This window comes from Pseudophryne corroboree, chromosome 6 (genome assembly GCF_028390025.1).
Source record: "Pseudophryne corroboree isolate aPseCor3 chromosome 6, aPseCor3.hap2, whole genome shotgun sequence".
Taxonomy (NCBI): Eukaryota; Metazoa; Chordata; class Amphibia; order Anura; family Myobatrachidae; genus Pseudophryne; species Pseudophryne corroboree.
In genome coordinates, this window is record NC_086449.1 from 125527518 (window position 1) to 125545415 (window position 17898).

General features: G+C 48.8%; 1 protein-coding gene across 4 annotated transcripts in view; it reads left to right on the forward strand.

The window, feature by feature from the left end:
- Nucleotides 1–13941: 13941 nt before the first annotated feature.
- LZTS1 (leucine zipper tumor suppressor 1) overlaps nt 13942–17898 on the forward strand; it is a 41239-nt gene continuing 37282 nt past the window's right edge. For 2 of the 4 annotated variants that reach the window (XM_063931828.1, XM_063931831.1), the window contains exon 1: nt 13942–14048. The gene's annotated coding sequence lies outside the window, so the exon portion shown is untranslated. Of the gene's footprint in view, nt 14049–14453; nt 14489–15429; nt 15532–17898 lie in introns of those variants that run through there. The other 2 variants (XM_063931830.1, XM_063931829.1) reach the window with 2 other exon arrangements.

Genomic DNA, 17898 nt, shown 5'->3' on the forward strand with positions numbered 1-17898 from the left:
GGGGAGAGGAGGCAGCCGCTGACCGCCGGAGTCCGGGAGCTCCGCTCCCGGCAGCGGTCAGTGTAGCCCCGGGCGCACTGGAGTGTGCGCGCCGGGGAGAAGGGTGAGCGCTGCGGCTGGGAGCTCGGCTCCCGCTGCAGTGCTCTCTGTGAGAGCCGCCGCTGGGGGCCGGGAGCTCTGCTCCCAGCGCCTCAGCCCAGCACGGGTGGCCAGCCGCAGCAGCCGGGACGGACGTCCCGGGCTGCTAGCCGGCGAGGGGGGTGCGCTGCAGCCCGGCTCCCCGCCGGACGCTGCAGCGAGGCCACAAGTCAGCACCGCTCACGGGGGACCGGGCTAGCCGGCTCCCTAGCGGTGTGGGGGAAATTAGGTTGGCAAGCAGGCTGATGAGCGCTGGGGTCCGGGAGCTACGCTCCCGGCGCCTCAGCGCTGCAACAGAGCCAGAGTCACGGCGGCCGGGACAAGTGTCCCGGGCCGCCGGGCTTCAGTACAGGGGGGTGCGCCGCTGCGTGCGGCGGGGCCACAAAAGTAGTGCCACACTGGGGGGACAGGGAGAGCCAGCTCCCTGGACCCCAGTGGCAGGCAGACAGGCTGGAGGGTGGGGGAAGCCAGCCCCATACCTCCAGCACACAGAGAGCCCTAGCAGCCAGGCTGCAGGGCTAGTACACAGTAGTTACAGAACGAAACATTGTGTAAAATAATGACATACAGTGTGTTGTAAGGCACTGCAGTGCCTGAGTATGTAGAGTCTGTGCAAGGCACAGGCTCAGTGTATATTTAAAGGGAAATGTACAGTGTGATTTAAAATGTAATGTATTTAAGGATAAATTGCACTTACTTGATTGTGTGTCCCAGGAGGGGGGAATCCATAGCTGTGCAGGCTGATGGATTCTCCCAGACCTTTTCCCCAAAAACGGAATGTTTTCCCATCCAGCCTCACATTTCCAAGAGGCACAGGGAGAGAGAGAAGCAGCTTAGCTATGAAACAAGCTGAGTGGTTTCTTGGAGATCAGCCGTAGTGCCAAGAAACCTGGACCGGGGAGCCAGGCTGCCCAGCTCTGGAGCCCAAATCCAGGCTGCAGGCAGTGAGAGGGGTCCCGGGCAGGTTTCTGGAAGTCAGTTTAGGAGGGAAAACTTCCCCCCAGCCAGACTGGACGGCACCGGGGAGTATCCTGATTCTCCAAGGTAGGAGAGTCAAAGGAGACCGACCACTCCCCACTGTCCATAGGGAACAATGTTAGGTGTGCATGAGACCAGAGCATGCACAGCTCATGGGTAAACATTGATTGGTTGTGCACCACAGGGCGGGCTTACCCCCTGTGGTAAGGGGTCTTGGAGAGGGATAAAAGAAGGGCAGCTGGCCCATAGGAGTGTATTGTAACATCTTCTTCTGCTGAAAACATCTTGATTGTATGCTGTTGCCCCTAGCAATAGGGAGGAGCCTTTTTAAAGGTTATTTGAGCAATAAACATCTTTGCCTCAAGACTGCTTCATCTTGTGACCAACAGGGTTAGGCCAAACCTAGCCCCGTCCTCCGGCTGTCCAGGAAAGCACCTAGCGTCTCCAAGCTCCGCCTTCCGCCAGCTACCGGTAGAGGCCTAGCAAGTGGCTAGTGGGGATTCGTCAGCACCACATAGCTGTGGTAAGGCAGTGCGTCGGCACATACAGAGCAGAACCGTGGTTCCAAACGCCACGGCAGGTTAGGAGTTTGGTGGTGGCAGCAAGAACCCGCCCACAGCGCAGTGGGTGGAGTCAGTAACAGGCGGTTACTGACGGTAAGCGGGAATCCCCTATGTGGTCAGGCCTCGTGCGGCTTGACCTTCCAATCTGTGCGCAGTCAACGGGACGCGAAAGCGGCGAGTGCTTTCGTACGGTACCGTCCTGTCACACACAGGATATACGTATTTTGTATTTTTCTCTGTGTTTTTCAGTCACATTTTACCTCAGAAATCCTCTGTTTGTGCTGTCACACTGCACAGGGGGTTTGTGTTAGGTATTCTATCTCCTGACATTGTACTGTGTCGCCCGTGGTTTACTCTTTCATATTATGTCAGCTACAGGGGGCGATGGGTCTGGGACTGATTCCACCGCAGTTGCAAACGCAGGATTTTTAGAGGGGGGGTTTCCAAATGTCAGTCCACAATCTCCCACTCTACAGAACGTTTGAGCAAGTGCGGGAATCTGGGGTGTGGCAGAAGAACCTAGTACCCACCCTGGACATTAATGTAAACAGTGGTCTTTTTATACACTGGATACTATATGGAATACATTATTATTTATCACTATAGATGGTCTCTAGTGTAGACTGTATCAAACAATGTGGTCAGGAAAAGGTTAAACATATCATAATAAATTAATTAATAATACACAAACATAATAGAACCAGTACTGCACTTTCTAAGCACACATTCTCCCACCTCGTGGTAAGGCTCCTGTCTCTTCTTCCTGGTAGCTACTCTCTGGTCCAGAGCACTGATGGAGGACTCAGATCCACACACACAGCAAACTTGGTAGAAGAAGCTACTACCACTGGGCATGTGCAGTGGTAAACGTGTGATGTGGCGCTAGCTCTAGTAATCATATTATATACCATTGCTGTTGTTGCCATAATGTGAGCCACTTGCCAAGAGGAGGGGGGTTTTCGTGCAACCGGAAACCCCCCCTGCGTTTGCCTATGCAACGTGCGCAGTTATGATATCCCAGATGCATTTGAGGATAACATGGCTGCGGAGGGTCCAGGTTTTGGGGGTTCTGTACCCCCCAGTCAGTTTGTAAAAATGGGGGCACATCAGGGCCCGCCTTGGTCTGCCTTTTCTAATTTACTGACTACGCTGGTAACTAGACTTGTGCCCCCTATGGGACCTCCTGTGCCTTATCAGCCTTATATGGTCCCTGCGGTTAATCCGCCATGGATAGATACTCTGTCCACTCAGTTACAGCACTTGAATAACTCTTTGGATAAACGTATTCCTCACCCTGTCCCGCCTAAGACTAAACCTAAGAAGACCTCTAAGCGGGCTGTTACTTCCTCTCAATCCACGCATGTTCCGGATACCTCTTCCGATGAAGATGGCATGTATACTAACTCCACAGACTCTGATTATGACGTTTCTGATGGGGAATCTATTTCACAGGTGGATGTTCCTGATCTTTTAGAGGCTTTCAGGCTCATTCTTCAGATTGATAATGATCCTGAGCCTGCTACTACATCTAAGAAACCGGACAGGTTCAAATGTCAGAAGGTTACTAAATTGGTTTTACCTCAATTTGACCACTTGCTTGACATACTGTATGTCAGGAATCCTGGGAGAACCCAGGAAAGAAATTCACCCCGCACAAGAAGATGCTAGCCCGCTATCCCCTGGCATCAGAAATTAGTAAAAATTGGGAAATGCCACCGCCGGTGGACTCGCAAATCGCTCGGCTGGTGGTGTCATCTGCTCTGCCTGTCACTACTGTCACTTCTCTCAAGGAGCTGACGGATAAACGTGTGGAGGGCTGCTTAGAAGCTATCTATACCCTTGCAAGGGCTGCGCATAGGCCCACCATTGCGGCTTCTTGGGCCGCAGAAGCTATTGAGGCGTGGGCTCAGGAAATGGAGGCTGAGTTTCCGTCCGATTTTCCTGAGCATGCCAGAAAATGTCCCCCTTATATTGTCACAGCATCTCATTACATTAAAGAAGCAGCTTCAGATGCCAGTGTTCTGGCGGCCAAGGATGCTACGACATCCATTTTGGCTCGCTGTATTCTCTGGTTACGGTCCTGGTTGGTGGACTTGGACTGTAAGAAAACCCTGGAGGTACTCCCGTTTAAAGGAAATATCCTCTTTGGTGAGGATCTCAACAAGACTGTCGCTCACTTGGCGTCTGCTAAGACTGCATGTCTACCTAGTACTACTCCTTTGGCCCCGAAGGCTAAGATTACTTCCTTTCATTCCTTTCGCCCTCCGGGTAAAGTCAAACGTACCCGAAACAGTCTCGCACTTCCAAAACCACCAAGCCCAAGTCTAAACGTGCCTGGGCTGCCCGTCAGCCTGCTTCCAAATCTGAAAAGCCTGTGGCATGACGGAGCGGGCCTCCCCCTGGGGGATCCCAGGGTGGGAGGCCGACTTCTATGGGAAGTCGTCACTCACGTATACGCTATAACCTTCAAGACACGTCTCCCTCCTCGCTGTTGCCTGACGGACATCCCTTCGGATTAGGTGAGGGCAACAACTCTCCGTTTAGTGGTACAATCCCTCCTGGACACCGGGGTGGTAGTGCTAGTGCCTCTGGCTCAGAGGGGCAGGGGGTACTATTCAACACTGTTCCTAGTCCCCAAACCGAATGGTTCCTCCCGGCCCATTCTCAACCTCAAATCTTTGAACAAGTTTGTGAGGGTCTCCAAATTTCGTATGGAGACCCTTCACTCTATTGTCCTGGCTTTGGAACCAGGAGACTATATGGTATCCCTGGATATACAGGATGCTTACCTGCATATACCTATTGCCATGTCACATCAGCAATACCTGCGGTTTGCTATTGTCAATCTCCATTACCAATTCCAGACCTTACCGTTTGGTCTGACCACAGCTCCGCAAATTTTCACCAAGGTCATGGCATTTATGATGGCTTCACTCCGCCGTTGGGGCATCAGGATCCTGCCTTATCTGGATGACCTGCTGATCCTGGCCAATTCCCCAGAAGTTCACCTCCATCATTTGGATCTGACGGTAGAGTTTCTGCAAGCCCACGGGTGGCTCATCAACTGGAAGAAATCATCCCTGGTCCCTGCACAGAGCATGTTGATCTGGGAGCATAGTTGGACACACACAACCAGAGGTTGTTTTTGTCACAGGAGAAAGTCCTGAAGCATCAGGACAAGATACATCGCTTCCTCTCTCGTCTGCGTATGTTGATACACTCGGCGATGCAAGTACTAGGCCTCATGGTGTCGGATTTCGACATGGTGGAGTACGCTCAATTTCATTTCCGCCCTCTGCAGAAACTGATTCTTGCCAAGTGGGATGGCCTGCCTCACCGGATCAGGTCTCAAATGATCTCCTCGTCTCCGGAGGTCCGTCTGTCACTGACCTGGTGGCTGCAGGACCAACGATTGAGCAGGGGTTGTCCCTTCTGGATCTCCAACTGGGTCCTTCTGATGACGGATGCCAGTCTGAGGGTTTTGGGCGCGGTGTTGGAGCAACACTCTCTTCAGGGTCGGTGGACCAGGAGTCTCTCCTCCTGATAATCATTCTAAAATTGCGGGTAGTGTTCAATGCTCTGAAACTGGCCCAGCATCTGGTACTGAACAGGCCTGTTCAAGTACAGTCAGACAACGCCATCACGGTGGCGTACATAAATCATCAAGGCGGCACTCGAAGCCGCATGGCAATGATGGAAGTGTCAAAGATTCTTCAATGGGCGGAACGCCATCTGTCAGCCATATCGGCAGTGTTCATTCCGGGGGTCCTCAACTGGGAAGCGGACTTCCTCAGTCGTCAGGACGTACACGCCAGAGAGTGGAGCCTTCATCCAGAAGTATTTCAACTCCTAGTGGACAAGTGGGGCCTACCAGATGTAGACCTGATGGTGTCTCGACACAATCACAAGGTTCGGAGCAAGAACAAGGGATCCTCAAGCGGCGTTCGTGGATGCACTGGCAATTCCATGGAACTTTCGGCTGCCGTACGTGTTCCCTCCGGTGTCACTCCTGCCCAGAGTAGTGAGGAAGTTAAAGCAAGAAGGAGGAATCCTTCTTCTAATAGCTCCAGCGTGGCCCAGATGGCATTGGTTCTCAGACCTACAGGGTCTCTCGCAAGAGTGTCATCTTCTGCTTCCGCAACGACCAGACCTCCTCGTTCAGGGCCCTTGTGTTTACCAGGATTTGGCACGACTGGCTTTGACGGCGTGGCTCTTGAAGCTTCCGTACTGAGGGCCAAAGGATCTGAGGCGGTCATTCAAACTATGTCAAAGACCCGTAAGCCGGCTTCTGCTCGGATTTACAATAGGGACTGGAATTCTTACTTTGCTTGGTGCGCATCTAACAATCATGACGTTTACAAGTTTAGTACGGCCAACCTTTTGGCCTTCCTACAACAGGGCTTGGACTTGGGCCTTCGGCTGGCCTCTCCCAAGGTTCATATTTCTGCCTTGTTGATATGGTTTCAGAGAAAAATTGCGACTCTGCCTGATGTTCATACATTCACTCAGGGTGTTTTACGTATTCAACCTCCCTATGGGGGTAATTCTGAGTTGATCGCAGCAGGAACTTTGTTAGCAGTTGGGCAAAACCATGTGCACTGCAGGGGAGGCAGATATAACATGTGCAGAGAGAGTTAGATTTGGGTGTGGTGTGTTCAATCTGCAATCTAAATTGCAGTGTAAAAATAAAGCAGCCAGTATTTACCCTGCACAGAAACAAAATAACCCACCCAAACCTAACTCTCTCTGCACATGTTATATCTGCCTCCCCTGCAGTGCACATGGTTTTGCTCAACTGCTAACAAAATTCCTGCTGCGATCAACTTGGAATTACCCCCATAGAGTAGTGTGTGGTGTGCAGCTTGACAGTGTAGAAGAAGAACGTGGAACAGAGGCAGGAAGGTACACATCATAGGAGTGAGGGAATAGAACATGGAGTAAAACTAGGAGGATGCAGAGCATTATAGTGAGTGAGAAGAACATGGAACGGAGTTATAATGGTGTGCAGCATGACAGCGGGGAGGAAAAAATAAGATTTTACTTACCGGTAAATCTATTTCTCGTAGTCCGTAGTGGATGCTGGGGACTCCGTAAGGACCATGGGAATAGACGGGCTCCGCAGGAGACATGGGCACTTTAAGAAAGAATTTGGATACTGGTGTGCTCTGGCTCCTCCCTCTATGTCCCTCCTCCAGACCTCAGTTAGAGAAACTGTGCCCGGAAGAGCTGACAGTACAAGGAAAGGATTTTGGAAATCCAGGGCAAGACTCATACCAGCCACACCAATCACACCGTATAACTTGTGATAAACTTACCCAGTCAACAGTATGAACAACAACAGAGCATCAGTTCAACCCTTATGCAACAATAACATAGCCCTTATTGCAGCAATAACTATATACAAGTATTGCAGAAGAAGTCCGCACTTGGGACGGGCGCCCAGCATCCACTACAGACTACGAGAAATAGATTTACCGGTAAGTAAAATCTTATTTTCTCTAACGTCCTAGTGGATGCTGGGGACTCCGTAAGGACCATGGGGATTATACCAAAGCTCCCAAACGGGCGGGAGAGTGCGGATGACTCTGCAGCACCGATTGAGCAAACAATAGGTCCTCATCAGCCAGGGTATCAAACTTGTAGAACTTCGCAAAAGTGTTTGAACCTGACCAAGTAGCAGCTCGGCATAGTTGTAATGCCGAGACCCCTCGGGCAGCCGCCCAAGAAGAGCCCACCTTCCTAGTGGAATGGGCTTTAACTGATTTTGGCAGCGGCAATCCTGCCGCAGAATGAGCCTGCTGAATCGTGTTACAGATCCAGCGAGCAATAGTTTGCTTTGAAGCAGGAGCACCCAGCTTGTTGGATGTATACAGGATAAACAGCGACTACGTTTTCCTGACTCTAGCCGTTCTGGCTACATAAACCTTCAAAGCCCTGACCACATCCAGTAACTCAGAATCCTCCAAGTCACGAGTAGCCACAGGCACCACAATAGGTTGGTTCATATGAAAAGATGACACCACTTTTGGCAGAAATTGTGGACGGGTCCGCAATTCTGCTCTATCCATATGGAAAACCAGATAGGGGCTTTTATGTGACAAAGCCGCTAAATCTGACACACGCCTAGCCGAAGCCAAGGCTAATAGCATGACCACCTTCCACGTGAGATATTTTAACCGTTTTAAGTGGTTCAAACCAGTGTGATTTCAGTAAACTTAACACTACGTTAAGATCCCAAGGTGCCACTGGAGGCACAAAAGGAGGCTGAATATGCAGCACTCCCTTTACAAACGTCTGAACTTCTGGTAGAGAAGCCAACTCTTTTTGAAAGAAAATGGATAGGGCCGAAATCTGGACCTTAATGGAGCCCAATTTTAGACCCAAATTCACTCCTGACTGTAGGAAGTGAAGGAAACGGCCCAGCTGGAATTCCTCTGTAGGAGCATTCCTGGCCTCCCACCAAGAAACATATTTTCGCCATATACGGTGATAATGTTTAGCTGTCACGTCCTTCCTAGCCTTTATCAGCGTAGGAATGACCTCGTCCGGAATGCCCTTTTCTGCTAGGATCCAGCATTCAACCGCCATGCCGTCAAAAGCAGCCGCGGTAAGACTTGGAACAGACAGGGCCCCTGTTGCAACAGGTCCTGTCTTAGAGGAAGAGGCCACGGGTCCTCTGTGAGCATTTCTTGCAGATCTGGATACCAGGTCCTTCGTGGCCAATCTGGAACAATGAGGATTGTTCTCACTCCTCCTTTTCTTATTATCCTCAGCACCTTGGGAATGAGAGGAAGAGGAGGAAATACAGAGACCGACTGGAACACCCACGGTGTCACCAGGGCGTCTACCGCTATTTCCTGAGGGTCTCTTGACCTGACGCAATACCTCTGTAGTTTTTTGTTGAGGCGGGATGCCATCATGTCCACCTGTGGCAGTTCCCACCGATATGTGATCTGTGTGAAGACTTCCTGATGAAGTCCCCACTCTCCCGGGTGGAGGTCGTGTCTGCTGAGGAAGTCTGCTTCCCAGTTGTCCACTCCCGGAATGAACACTGCTGACAGAGCGCTTACGTGATTCTCCGCCCAGCGAAGAATTCTGGTGGCTTCTGCCATCGCCACTCTGCTCCTTGTGCCGCCTTGGCGGTTCACCTGAGCCACTGCGGTGATGTTGTCTGACTTCTTGGCCAATCCGGAGCCACGAGTATAGTCTTTACTCCTCTCCTTCTTATGATTCTCAGTACTTTTGGTATGAGAGGAAGAGGAGGGAACACATACACTGACTGGTACACCCACGGTGTTACCAGAGCGTCCACAGCTATTGCCTGAGGGTCCCTTGACCTGGCGCAATATCTGTCCAGTTTTTTGTTGAGGCGGGACGCCATCATGTCCACCTTTGGTTTTTCCCAACGGTTCACAATCATGTGGAAGACTTCTGGGTGAAGTCCCCACTCCCCCGGGTGAAGATCGTGTCTGCTGAGGAAGTCTGCTTCCCAGTTGTCCACTCCCGGAATGAACACTGCTGACAGAGCGCTTACGTGATTCTCCGCCCAGCGAAGAATTCTGGTGGCTTCTGCCATCGCCACTCTGCTCCTTGTGCCGCCTTGGCGGTTCACCTGAGCCACTGCGGTGATGTTGTCTGACTGAATCAGAACCAGTTGGTCGCGAAGCAAGTGCTCCGCTTGACGTAGGACGTTGTATACGGCCCTTAGTTCCAGGATGTTGATGTGAAGGCAAGTCTCTTGACTTGACCACAGACCTTGGAAATTTCTTCCCTGTGTGACTGCTCCCCACCCTCAGAGGCTAGCGTCCGTAGTCACCAGGACCCAGTCCTGAATTCCGAATCTGCGTCCCTCTAGAAGATGAGAACTCTGCAGCCACCACAGGAGTGACAGCCTGGCCCTGGGGGACAGGGTGATTAACCGATGCATCTGAAGATGTGATCCGGACCACTTGTCCAGTAAGTCCCATTGGAAGGTCCTCGCATGGAACCTGCCGAAGGGAATGGCCTCGTATGACGCCACCATCCTTCCCAGGACTCGAGTGCAGTGATGCACTGACACCTGTTTTGGTTTTAATAGATTCCTGACCAGTGTCATGAGCTCCTGAGCTCTCTCTATCGGGAGATAAACCCTTTTCTGGTCTGTGTCCAGAATCATGCCTAGAAAAGGCAGATGAGCCGTAGGAACCAACTGCGACTTTGGAATATATAGAATCCAGCCGTGTTGCCGTTACACTTCCAGAGAAAGTGATACGCTGTTCAGCAACTGCTCTCTTGATCTCGCTTTTATGAGGAGATCGTCCAAGTACGGGATAATTGTGACACCTTGCTTCCGCAGGAGCACGATCATTTCCGCCATTACCTTGGTGAAGATTCTCGGGGCCGTGGAGAGACCAAACGGCAACGTCTGAAATTGGTAATGACAATCCTGTACCGCAAATCTGAGGTACGCCTGATGAGGTGGATAATTGGGGACATGAAGGTATGCATCCTTTATGTCCAGAGACACCATAAAATCTCCCCCTCTCAGGCTTGCGATGACCGCTCTTAGCGATTCCATCTTGAACTTGAGCCTTTTCAGGTATATGTTCAGGGATTTTAAATTCAATATGGGTCTGACCGAACCGTCCGGTTTCGGGACTACAACATGGTCGAATAATAACCCCCTCCTTGTTGAAGGAGGGGAACCTTGACCACCACCTGTTGAAGATACAATTTGTGAATTGCAGTTAACACTATTTCCCTCTCGTGGGGGGAAGCCGGCAGGGCCGTCGGTGAGGGGGCATCTCCTCAAAGTCCAGCTTGTATCCCTGAGACACAATATCTATTGCCCAGGGATCCAACAGGGAGTGAACCCACTTGTGGCTGAACTTACGAAGACGTGCCCCCAACGGGCCTAGCTCCGCCTGTGGAGCCCCAGCGACATGCGGTGGATTTTGTAGAGGCTGGGGAGGACTTCTGTTCCTGGGAACTAGCTGTGTTGTGCAGCTTCTTTCCTCTGCCCCTGCCTCTGGCAAGAAAGGACGCACCTCGGACTTTCTTGTTTCTTTGTGTTCGAAAGGCTGCATTTGATAATGTCGTGCTTTCCTAGGCTCTGCAGGAATATAAGGCAAAAGATCAGAATTACCAGCTATAGCTGTGGAGACCAGGTCCGAGATCCCTTCTCCACACAATCCTCAGCCTTCCATATGCCTCTTAAGTCGGCATCACCTGTCCATTGCATATTCTACAGGACACGTCAAGCAGAAATCGACATAGCGTTGACTCTAGAACCCAGTAGACTAATGTCTCTTTGGGCATGTTTTATATATATATATCTCTTAAGACAGCATCTTTAATATATATATCTCTATATATACATATATATATATATACATACTAGGGTCTCAATCTCTGCTGATAAGGTACCTGTCCACGCTGCTACAGCGCTATAAACCCATGCCGACACAATCGCCGGTCTGAGTAGTGTACCAGAATGTGCACGCTATCTGCAGGATCCCTGAGGATAGCTGTTAAGTCAGGGCTACCTTTTGGGCAAACGTGACACCCTAGTGGAAGATTCCCATCGTATCCTGGCCCTAGTAGGGAAAGGATACTCCCTGAGAATTCTTTGTGGGAAACTGCAGTCTCTTGTCTGGAGATTCCCGCTCTTTTTCATCATGAGAGGAGGGAAATTTACCTCAGCTTTCTTCCCCTTAAACCTGTGTACCCTTGTGTCAGGGACAGATGAGTCATCAGTGATATGCAAATCATCTTTTATTACAATAATCATATATTGAATACTTTCCTGCCATTTTGGCTGTAACTTTGCATTATCGTAGTCGACACTGGAGTCAGACTCCGTGTCGATATCAGTGTCTATTATTTTGGATAGTGAGCATTGAGAGACTCTGAAGGTCTCTACGACATAGGGACAGACATGGGTAGATTCCCTGTCTGTTCTCTAATCTTTTGTGCAATAAATTCACCTTAGCACTTAATTACACATGTCCAAACAAGTGTCGGCGTTGTCGACGGAGACACCCCTCACACACACATTTGCTCCATCTCCTCCTTAGGGGAGCCTTTTACCTCAGACATGTCGACACACACGTACCGACTCACCACACACTCAGGGAATGCTCATCTGAAGACAATTCCCCCATAAGGCCCTTTGGAGAGACAGAGAGAGAGTAAGCCAGCAAACACCCCAGCGCTATTAACCCAGGAATAACACAGTAACTTAATGTTAACCCAGTAGCTGCTGTTTATATTGATTTTTGCGCCTAATTATGTGCCCCCCTCTCTTTTTACCCTCTTCTACCGTGTAACTGCAGGGGAGAGGCTGGGGAGCTTCCTCTCAGCGGTGCTGTGGAGAAAAAACATGGCGCTGGTGAGTGCTGAGGAAGAAGCCCCGCCCCCTCGACGGCGGGCTTCTGTCCCGCTTAAATATACATTTACTTGGCGGGGGCTCATACATATATACAGTGCCCAACTGTACATATGCTAAACTTTTGCCAAAGAGGTCCCAATTGCTGCCCAGGGCGCCCCCCCCCCCCCCCCCTACGCCCTGCACCCTTACAGTGACCGGAGTATGTGAGGTGTGTGTGGGAGCAATGGCGAACAGCTGCAGTGCTGTGCACTACCTCAGTGAAGACCGGAGTCTTCTGCCGCCGATTTCGAAGTCTTCTTGCTTCTTATGCTCACCCGGCTTCTGTCTTCCGGCTCTGCGAGGGGGACGGCGGCGCGGCTCTGGGATCGGACGACGAGGGTGAGATCCTGTGTACGATCCCTCTGGAGCTAATGGTGTCCAATAGCCTAAGAAGCAGGACCTATCTTCAGAGAGTAGGGCTGCTTCTCTCCCCTCAGTCCCACGATGCAGGGAGTCTGTTGCCAGCAGAGCTCCCTGAAAATAAAAAACCTAACAAAATACTTTCTTATAGCAAGCTCAGGAGAGCTCACTGAACAGCACCCAGCTCGTCCGGGCACAGATTCAAACTGAGGTCTGGAGGAGGGACATAGAGGGAGGAGCCAGAGCACACCAGAATCTAAATTCTTTCTTAAAGTGCCCATGTCTCCTGCGGAGCCCGTCTATTCCCATGGTCCTTACGGAGTCCCCAGCATCCACTAGGACGTTAGAGAAACATGGGGGGTCATTCCGAGTTGTTCGCTCAGTAATTTTTTTCGCATCGCAGCGATTTTCCGCTTAGTGCGCATGCGCAATGTCCGCAGTGCGACTGCGCCAAGTAAATTTGCTATGCAGTTAGGAATTTTACTCACGGCTTTTTCTTCGTTCTGGTGATCGTAGTGTGATTGACAGGAAGTGGGTGTTACTGGGCGGAAACTGGCCGTTTTATGGGTGTGTGCGGAAAAACGCTACCGTTTCTGGGAAAAACGCGGGAGTGGTTGGAGAAACGGAGGAGTGTCTGGGCGAACGCTGGGTGTGTTTATGACGTCAAACCAGGAACGACAAGCACTGAACTGATCGCAGATGCCGAGTAAGTCTGGAGCTACTCAGAAACTGCTAAGAGAGGTGTAATCGCAATATTGCGAATACGTCGGTCGCAATTTTAAGAAGCTAAGATTCACTCCCAGTAGGCGGCGGCTTAGCGTGAGTAAATCTGCTAAAAGCAGCTTGCGAGCGAACAACTCGGAATGAGGGCCATGGAGTAGAGTTTAGAAGGTGTGCATAACAAAAGTAAGCAAGGAGAACATGGAAGGGAGTACAGTATGAAGGAGTGCAGCATGAGAGTGTGAGAAGAGACTATGGTAGGAAATCATTACAAATATAGAATGTGAGTGGTGAGATGGGGTATTGTGAGTGTGAGTGTAGACTGGCAGACTGACGTAGCTACTTTGTAGTCAATGCATAGGCTGCCTCCACTTGTGCAGATAACTGGTGTATTTCTTCGTAGACAATCTAACAGTCTGATTTAAGGCTATTATCATTATTGTTTGTTTTGCTTTTTTTTTTTAAATAAGCCTGAATCTGTAGCTGCAGATATGTATCTGTCTCTTATTAACTGTTATTGCCACTGCTTTAGGGAGGAGAGCGTAACAGACTGAGGGATAAGTGCATGATAAAATGAATTTGGGAGAGTTGATTGACTGTAAAACAAACTAATTCTTAAGTGAGTGCGGGAAAGTAGCAAAATAAAGTGAGAAATGTGAGATATTACTGAGTGTGTGAGGGAGGAGAGGAGAAGTGTGTGGGAGTCAGATGGGGTCTCATGTAAATACTGCCTTTTTCTGTGCCCAATCAGAGGGAAGACTGAATCCTATTCCAGCCCCTCATTGCTTGCCAATTTGGCTACCAGACTATGCTGTCAGTGGATAATCGCATCCTCTGAGCTACAGGTCTGGCACCTGACCGGCAACTATAAATGGCAGCAGGTAAGTGAAGAGGGTAATGGGAGCTTGTTCTGCGCAGAGGGGGGCAGTTGTGGTCTCAGGATAAATGCTGTCAGCTATAAGAAGGCAAAGCTGCATGTAGTAGTTTGCAATAGTTATTTAATAAGAACAGAAATTGGGAATGGTGCTGTGCAGCAATGCTTTCTATAACTTGGGTATAGGATTCTCAATGAAGAGACAGATGAAATAGAACACACATTTTCAGGAGTGGACTCTTCAATTGGCTGTACTGTAAATAAATCCTAATTAGCAATACTTAAAGGAGTAATAGTCTGTAAGGTAAAACCTGAGGCGCTGACACTTTGTTCAGTGGGAGAGGAAAAGGATCACTTTAGATGAAGAAGTTGATGTTCTGCATAGATGAGGGGGAGTAAGTAATGCGCGACATTCTGCATGGGCAAAAAGAGAGCAACATTCTGCAGGTAGGCAACATTAATACTCTGCACACAGGTGTAGATGGAAGTGGACTTACTGTAGGTTATTGGAGCAATGCTCTGCATGTCTTTGGAACAGGGGTAGGCAATCTGATTTCACAGCTACTGTGGAACTACAAGCAACAAAACACGGCTGACAGTGCATGCTGTGTCTTGTAGTTCCACAACAACTAGCGCTGTGTAGAATCCTAGTGTGAAGGTATCTGTGAGTTCAGATGTGATGGAGAAATCAGTGTACGACAGCTGGTCTTTGACAGAAGAGAGGTAAATGGACATGGAACAGGGGGTTGCGGAGACTGAACAGTCTGTCTTATTGTGTGTCTTTATGGAATTATGTTCTGCAGGTTTATTTTAATAGAAATGACAATGGAGCGTTGTTTGATGAGATGACGAAGGCGTGATGCTCTGCAGACCACTTCTTTGGTTACGTTTTGCATGTATCTTAGTCAAAATATTAATGGAGCAATGCTATGGAAAACATTGGTAGTATAAATGCTCTGCATCCATAATAACTCCAATTGTAAAGCGCAATCCGATATGCTGGTCCTATCTATCTATCTATCTATCTATCTATCTATCTATCTATCTATCTATCTATCTATCTATCTATTAATAAAACTATCTTTGGCTCTATTATGGCTTAAATGGAGTAATGCTCTGCTTAGCAACTATCTTGAACAAAGATACCCTGCAGGAATTGGAAGAATGGTTACTGGAGCAATGCTCTGTTGGTGAAGACGTCAGTGGAGTGATGCTGTTCTGTGCCTATTTGTGGAGTAGCTCTCTGCTAGTAATAGTGTTAATAATGAAACATACATATCTGGTAGAGAATGTAAAGCAACATATTCAGACCCGTTCACAGCCAAGTTCCCGTCTGTTCATCAGCTCTGAAAGAGTAAGGCTACACAAGTGGAGGGGTTAATGGAGGGATGGTCTGCAGGTTACAGGTGGGGAGGGATTAATGGAGTGATGTACTGAGGAGCTTCGGAATCAGGGATCAGCAATGTTCGTGTGGTCTCGCAGAGGCTGAGGTGAGATGTTAATGTAATGTGTGTCTCTCACAGGGGAAGAATTAAAGAGTCGTTCTTTCTAATCTGTAGCAGGAGAGATAATGTGCTGCTGGTCTCTGTCATAGAACTCTTAGCAGCAGCATATATGGGAATTGGTGTCTGGGGGGTGATGTTATAACTGGGGGAAATGTGTCCTTACGGTTATCAGAAACATTGAATTGTTATTTTTAAAGGAGTGTCAAAAAAGGGCTATTATATCTAGAAAGCTTGTATTTAAAAAACAAACAAACATTTTTTATTATTTATTATCTATTTATTTTAAAGATTTGGGATTACTGCAAGAGAATATATATCAATGCTAGCATTTGGCTGCAGCTTGGCTCGCGTGGATGGCTTCTGAAAATTGTTTGTCTTCTCCATAGTTCATAAAACTCCCTAGAAGTATATTTCTCCCCACAAATTTATATTTCTATAGTACATATAGTTATTTTGGACTTGAGGAGCCTGCGTCTGTTCTTTCCTTTCCTGATGTCACATTGAGATCATACATACCTCAGTTTCTTTCTAGGTATACAATAGTGAGAACGCCATCCGAATTCATCCCATAGTTTTTGTGTGATGCCGAAACGAACAAACAAAAATGACAATAATATTATATATATATATATATATATATATATATAGGTATAGATTTTACCTCCATCTGTTTTTTTTTTAATTGATAGATTTCTGTTGTCCAGATTTTCACTGGGATGTGATTTCAGACTTGTAAATGACCGGGGTTTTATGGTAGATGCTAGAATCAAGTGGGCTAAGGGACCTTTTCCGTAAGGGGGAGGAGTTACGACGCAAGGGGGAGGAGCTAGGCCAGCGGGATAGTTCCTCTACTATCCACGCCACCAACTATTACCTTTAGTAATTAGGTGGTGAGCGAAGCGGAGCGGAGCGAGCCACCGTGCCCGAAGCGTGGCGAGCGAAGCGAGCCCGCGAGGGTACTTTTCGGGTACCCTGTTCGCCCGTAGCTCCTCCCCCTGGTGACGTAGCTCCTCCCCTCAATACGTCACAAGGTCCCTTCAGCCCCTCCGATATAGAACCAACCGGGTTTTATTGCAGCAGTAGGTCATTATTGCTATGGGATTTTTTTTGTTATTACTGTGCTAAAATTTCCTTTTCTAGTTTAGCAACCATCCATTTAATTCCCAATTAAGTTGTAAGTTGTTTCTGCTTAGATTTGCTAAAATTAATTTGTTGGGCTTGATATAATAAGCAGCTAATGACCTCCTAAATGTTGGGGTGTTCTTTTAAACGTGTGGGTCTGTTGCCATAGGATGCTGTCAGGAATTGACATGATCTGGGTAAGTGGCTCCAGTTTCTGATGCTTGCTCCAGCCTGACTCATACAGCACAGAGTGTGCGTGGGAGGAACAAGCTACCTCTAAGACTATACAGTTTAAAAATCAGGGACAAGGAGAATTTCTTAGGGTTGAACGGAGGAGTGTGTGGGAGCTCTCTGCCTGTCTGGAAGAGTTCTGCCTAACCTGTCTCCGGGATTCTTGTTCTCTCTGAGCCAGAGCGCCTCAAGCCTTCTGTTCACAATCACCCCCTTATGTAATACCCTGCCAGATGCAGGGACAGATTCCATTCAGCAACTTAGCATGTATTTTTAAAGGAATAGATATGTTTTACCGGCGGCCGGGATCACGGCTGTCATGATCCCGACAGCGGGATACCGGCCACCAGTATGCCGGTAGCGGGGGGAACGCTAGAAAGCTGCGGGCACGGTGACGCGCTGCGCTCGCCACAGGTTATATTCTCCCTCTATGGGTGTTGTGGACACCCATATAGGGAGAAAAGCCTGTGGCGCCAGTATTCCGGCGGCAACATTTCACTGCCAGTCGGTATTCCGGCGGCGGCATTGTGAACGCTGGGATCCCGCCAGGCGGTCTCATGATTGCCTTCTTTTTTAAGGCAATACCAACAAGGTTTTGCCTGTCAAGTTATTGCAGATTTAAAAATAGCGGCTAACTCACCAGAATTGCGCCCTTGCCTGCAGGCTATTACATAAGGTCCGCTATGTATATAAATGTTTACCAAGTCATCCCTAGTACCAATCAAATCCTGACTTAAGTTTAAATATGTGCTTAGTACCCGCATTAGATCTGTAAATAGCTAACAACTACTGCTTTGTGTTTAAAATGTTTGGCATATACCTTATTATACAGCCCTTGTTAGAGACGCTCTAAGTAATAATATGAACCAGTGTGAACAGGATCGTAACTAAGGGTGTCTGGGTGGTGTCATTGACTAGGGTGCTGGATCCTTGGGTGACACAGTTGCTGTCCTATGGGACCAGCATTTGGCTTGCAGTGTGCCTGGAGCCTGTAGCACC